This window comes from Benincasa hispida, chromosome 4 (genome assembly GCF_027475165.1).
Source record: "Benincasa hispida cultivar pf3 chromosome 4, pf3_genome.v1.1, whole genome shotgun sequence".
NCBI lineage: Eukaryota > Viridiplantae > Streptophyta > Magnoliopsida > Cucurbitales > Cucurbitaceae > Benincasa > Benincasa hispida.
In genome coordinates this window covers 24,791,977-24,797,986 of record NC_143481.1, presented here as the reverse complement: position 1 = coordinate 24,797,986, position 6,010 = coordinate 24,791,977, and the positions used below count along the sequence as shown (strand labels likewise).

General features: G+C 35.1%; 1 long non-coding RNA gene across 1 annotated transcript; it reads left to right on the top strand.

Annotated features, from left to right (window-relative positions):
- Positions 1–369: 369 nt before the first annotated feature.
- Positions 370–5,458, top strand: LOC120075237 (uncharacterized). Its single transcript, XR_005481241.2, has 3 exons — positions 370–872; positions 4,747–4,913; positions 4,985–5,458. It is a non-coding gene; the product is annotated as an uncharacterized LOC120075237 (long non-coding RNA).
- Positions 5,459–6,010: the final 552 nt, after the last annotated feature.

The window sequence follows — 6,010 nt, the reverse complement described above, 5'->3', positions numbered from 1 at the left end:
GCAATATATAGAGAGAGGTTATGTTATCCTTTTTGATACAATTGGACAATAGGGGTATTCAAACCATGGACCACGTGGTTTCTAGCACACTCAGATGTCAAATAAGCTAGGTTCGGTTTGGCTTATGTGACAATATTTTGTTATGTTGGGCTAGTTTTTATGTTTTCAAGTTCAAAACAAAACTACTTTATTCCGACCTATGAAGAGAAAAGTAAGTAAAATGAAAGACTGAGAAAAAGCCACGATTTTCAGTTGAAAGAGGAACACATGGAGAAGACTGCTTACCTTTATTATGATGTGAAGAAAGAAAAACAAATGGAAATTAATTTTGATGAGGTAATTTTTCTCTCTCTCCCTTTCTAGACGAAATTAGAACTTTCTCAACTCTCTCAAACCCCTCCTTTCGTTTGGGTAGATTTACAGATGAAGTTGTTGATTATCAGGAATGCAGTTTTCTAAGAAGAATGAAAGTAGAAGAGAAACACAGTGATATATGTTGTTCGGCTTGAAGATACTTACATCCATCGGAAGGAGTTTTTGTTCGATTAATGAGAGCTACAAGAAGATAAGATGTTTTTCTTTTACAGATCTTGTTTTCTGTTTTTATTCTTGTACTTTAAAGTGAACTATCATGTTTATATAGACAATGGACTGTTACATGAAATTTTGTAATTTGTTAAAGAAAAATTAGACTGTTAAGATCAAAATCTTCACAAATATCCATATTGATCTCAATGCATGTAGCTCTCTACCTTCCAAAAACTGATGTTTGTCTAACCTTTTTCAGGTAATTGGAAGCCAATCAGCTTGAGACATTTAGATAGCTTGAGTTCATAACAAGCTTTGTAAGCATATCGGTAGCATTCTAAGAGGTATGAACTTTCACCAGTTCTATTTCTCCCTTTTTGATTTTTTCCCGCACAAAATGGTACTTAATATATGTTTAGTCCTTGAGTGATATTTTGTGTTTTTTGAAAGATGGATTGCACTTTGGTTATCAGGGTAGATGTTAACTACTGTTTTTGATATATCAAAGTCTGCCATCAAGCCCTTTAGCCACAATGTCTCATTTATTGCTTCTGCTAGTGCCATATATTCTACCTCTATAGTTGATAGGGCTGTGATAGACTGTAGGTTTGCCATCCAGCTTAGGAAATTAGGGCCATATAAGAATAGATAGCCTGACAAGGATCTCCTTTTGTCTATATCCCCTACAAAGTCAGAGTCAACATAATCATATAACTCTAGTTTTGATTCTTGTATGTTCTGATAAGTCAACACTGCATTTTTAGGCCAAATAAGATACCTAAATATCCATTTAGTAGCCTTTCAATGACTTTTGCTAGGATTTAACATATATCTACTTACTGAACTACCACAGTAGATTAGATCAAGCCTTGTAGAGATAATTAAATACATTATACTGCCCACTGCTTGACTGTAAGGAAATGATTGCATATGAGTTAAATGTTCTATGTCTGTTTTAGTAGGAGAATGAGCTTATGACAATTTAAAATGATGTGCAATAGGGATAGATGTTGTATTAGCATGAGATAGGTTAAATCTTTTAATGATTTTATCACAGTAACTAGCTTGACTGATACTCAGAGTAGTGGAACCTCTATCTCTTTTAATTTCAATCCCTAGGATCTTCTTAGACTGACCCATATCCTTCATATCAAATTCTCTCTTTAGGAGATCTTTGACATAAGTTAAATCATCTTTAGAACTCTCTGCTAGCAATATATCATCCATATAAAGCAGTAAATATACCTTTTCCTTGTAGGAGGTTGAGCATACATGGGTACATATACGTAGGTGCTTCTCTAGAACCCAATGCTCTTTATATAGTTATTAAATCTTCTATACCAGCATCTAGGGTACTGTTTAAGTCCATTGATTTACTTGTTTAGAAGATAGTATAGGTCCTCTGTCCCTTTTTCATCAAAACCCTTAGGCTGCACCATGTAAATTGTCTCATCTAGATGTCCATGTAAGAAAGCAGCCTTAACATCTAGTTGATCCAATTCTAGGTTGTATTGGTCAACCAACGACCACAGAAGTCTGATTGAGGTCTATTTTACAATAGGTGAAAAAATCTCAGAGTAGTCAATGCCTTCTCTCTGTGTAAACTCATTAGCCACCAGCTTTATCTTATACCTATGCTTTTGATCAGTAGTTATCCCCTCCTTCAGTTTAAAGATCCATTTAGATGCAATTGGCTTGCATCCCTTAGGAAGAGGAGCTAGGGTCCAATATTATTCATATTTAGTGACTGCATTTCCTCACACATAGCTTCAATCTAGCTTCTTCCATCAGGGCAGTTCACTGCCTCTTCAAAGGTAGTTGGTTCTTGATCATTTGGAGCTACTGTTGCATTCAAAACTAGGTTCATATAGTTTTTTTCAGTATACTTAGTAGGAGGAACAATCACCCTTCTCTATCTGTATCTAGCTAATGACTATTGACTCAAATCAGGCTGAGCTTCAACATGTTCAACTTGCTCACCTGTGGCTACCTCTTTTTCTTCTGAATCACTTGGAGGATTGATACTAGTGGATATTTGGGGTCTCCACCTCAATTCTAGTGATATGACTCTTAGGAACTTCAATACTAGCCTTCTCCCTTTGCACAAACATTTCTTTTTCTCTAAAAGTGACATCTCTTCTAATTATAAATCTTTTTTCAATTGGATTCCACATACACTTTTCAACCCTAGACTTAAGCTTCCTCTGATTTTGATGTATGAATCCAACACATCCAAATATCCTTAGGTTTTATAGATTATGAGGATGATTGGACCATTTTTCTTCAAGTGTTAGGAAGTCTAGGGATGTGTGTGGGCACCTGTTTAGGATATATCTAGTATAGGCAGCAACTTCAGCCTGATATTTCTCACTGAGAATAGCAACAGACAGTAGGCATCTGACCATTTCCATGATGGTTTTGTTTAGCTTCTCTGTCACCCCATTCTGTTGACGTGTAAATCTAGCTGTCATGTGCCTTGTAATACATATCTTTCTACAAAACTTGTTGAATTCCTCACTATAAAATTCCAGTTGATTGTTTGTCCTTAGGTATTTAATTTCCTTAGAAGTCTACTTCTCAATTATGAGTTCCCATTCTTTAAATTTATAAAAAACATGATATTTAGATTTAAGAAAAAAAATCCATCTTTTCCTTGAGAAGTCATCAGTAAATGAAAGTAAGTACCTTGAGCCACTTAGACTTAGTGTTGGGGCTGGTCCCCAAAGATCTGAGTGCATATAGTCAAGGATGACCTTTGTTGAATATTGAGCCTTAGTAAAGTTGTGCCTAGTAGCTTTCCCAACAATGTTCACAAAAAGTGAGTTGGTCTATAATTCCCTTAGGTAGAATATTCTACTTTGACGAATTTCTAGCCCCTTAGCATTGATATGAAATACCAAATGTCAGCTTTTATCAATTGCATTAATAGTCGCTTCATAAGCCCCAGTCATGATTTCAACTCCGCTAACCACAAATAGGTCATTTACCTTCTCCCCAACAAGGACTACCTTGAAATCTTTGAGAACTTCAAGAGTTCCACCCTTTCATTTGTATTCACATCCAACAGCATCTAGCATTCCCAAGGAGATTAATTTTTTCTTGAGAAGTGGTAAATGTCTTACATTTCTAAGGAGCTTCACAGTCATGTCTTTGAATTTTAAATACACTGAACCAATCCCTTAAATTTCACAAGTTTGGTTGTTGCCCATGTAGACCATTTATCCATCAATTTCCTTGTAGGTGTTGAACCAAGGTCTCATAGGCGTCATATGGTAGGTGCATCTAGAGTCCAAAACCCAATCATGTTTCCCAAGAGGGTTTACATGATTGGACTTGTCTTGTGTTGAGGCCATTGCATTAGAGTAAACAAAAGAGCCATCTACAGTAGAGGCTTTAGGCTGTCTACCTTTCGCCTCATTCTCTTTTTTATTCATTTTTTCTCTTTAGAATAAAACAATCTTTGATCAAGTGGCCTTTCTTTTTGTAACATTTGCACTTTATTTTTTATTTAGGCTTAGTCTCATTTGTGTGTAGCTGTATTCCTCCTTTTGAGTGATTAGGTTTGAAATTTTCCCTTACAAAAACCCTTCACCCCTAGGTTGTTTTTTCTTCATTAATTATAATTCAAGTTCTTTTGTTCTTAAGGTTTAATTGCATCAACGGATATAAAATCCCTTTCATACTTCAAAACCTTTTTAATTTTTTTGTAGGAATCTGGTAGGGAGTTTAGAAGCATATAGACCTCATTTTCATCACCAATTTTCTTCCCAATTTTCTTCAATTCAACTACTATCTTCTGAAATTCATTAAGATTGTCAAAAAGAGATCTTGACAAGTCCATTTTGAAAGTAAAGAACCTCTCTCTTAGGTACATCTTGTTCATAAGATCCTTAGTTGTATACAAATCATCCAGCTTAGTCCAAATCCTGTAGGCTGTCTCTTGATCAAGGACTTACCTCAAAACATTATCACTCAGATTTAGAACTAAAGTAGTATAGGTTGTCAGCTCCCAATATTCTTTCTCTTGAGTTGTGACTATACTCGGTTGGGTAGATGGATCAAGAAGGGCCTTGTGAGTCTTTTATTGGCCAAGAATAGCTTTGAATTTAAATCTTACTACTGTATGACTTCACTTATTCTTGATTCTCCAAGAACTGAATTCTTGTTAGTCTTTTTGCTCTAGTACCACTTTTATTGGGCTAGTTTTTATGTTTTTAGGCCTAAAACAAAACTACTTTATTCTTACCCACTAAGAGAAAAGTAAGTAAGAATGTAAGATTAAAAAAAAGCCACGATTTTGAGCTGAAAGGGGAACACATGGAGAAGACAACTTACCCGTATTCTGATGTGAAGAAAGAAAAACAAATGGAAGTTAATTTGATGAGGTAATTTCTCTCTCTTTAGATGAAATTAGAACTCTCTCAACTCTCTCAAACCCTTCATTTCGTTTGTGTAGATTTACAGGTTGTTGATTATAAGCATGCAACTTTCTAAGAAAAAGAGAAGTATAAGAGCAACACAGTGATATATGTGGTTCAACTTGAAGATGCCTACATCCACGGGAAGGGGTTTTTGTTCAATTAATGAGAGTTACAAGAAGATAAGATGTTTTTCTTTTACAGATCTTGTTTTCTGTTTTTCTACTTGTAATTTGAAAGTAAACTACCATGCATATATAGAAATGGATTGTTACATGAAATTTTGTAATCTGTTAAAGAAAAATAAGACCGTTGAGATCAAAATCTTCACAAATATCCACCTTGATCTCAATGCATGAAGCTCTCTACTTTCCAAAAACTGATGTTAGTCTAACCCTTTTCAAGTAACTAGAAGCCAATCAGCTCGAGACATTTGGATAGCTTGAGCTTCATAATAGGTTTTGTAAGTATATTGATAGCATTCTTAGAGGTATGAACTTCCACCACTTCTATTTCTCCCTTTCCGATTTTGTCCCATACTTAATGGTACTTAATTGCTATATGTTTAGTCCTTGAGTGATATTGTGGGTTTTTGAAAAGATGGATTGCACCTTGATTTATCACAATAGATCTTAACTACTGTATGTGATATACAAAGTTTGCTATTAAGCCTTATAACCATAATGCCTCATATAATAACCTATATATAATTTGAACATACGAGAATAGAAAATCACTAACAGTCCTCATGTTAATTTCCTTTACAGTCCTCCTAAAGCAACCATTGGTCTGGTTTTCTTGAATACTACTTATTTTTAATGAAATCCTAGATTAGCTTAAAATTCCTAAAATAAATCAATTTTAGCTTTAAATATATCCATAAATTGAAATAACTAGCTTACCCACTTCAAATTACCCAAAAATAGGTCTATCACCCCAAAACACAACTTTTGGGGTTATTTAGATAGTTTGGTGGGCGTGGGCGACAGTCAGCATGCTGGGTTGGGCATGGCGAGGCGGCAGACCTCGTACAGACGCAACGTGATACAGTCTCAGGACGTGGG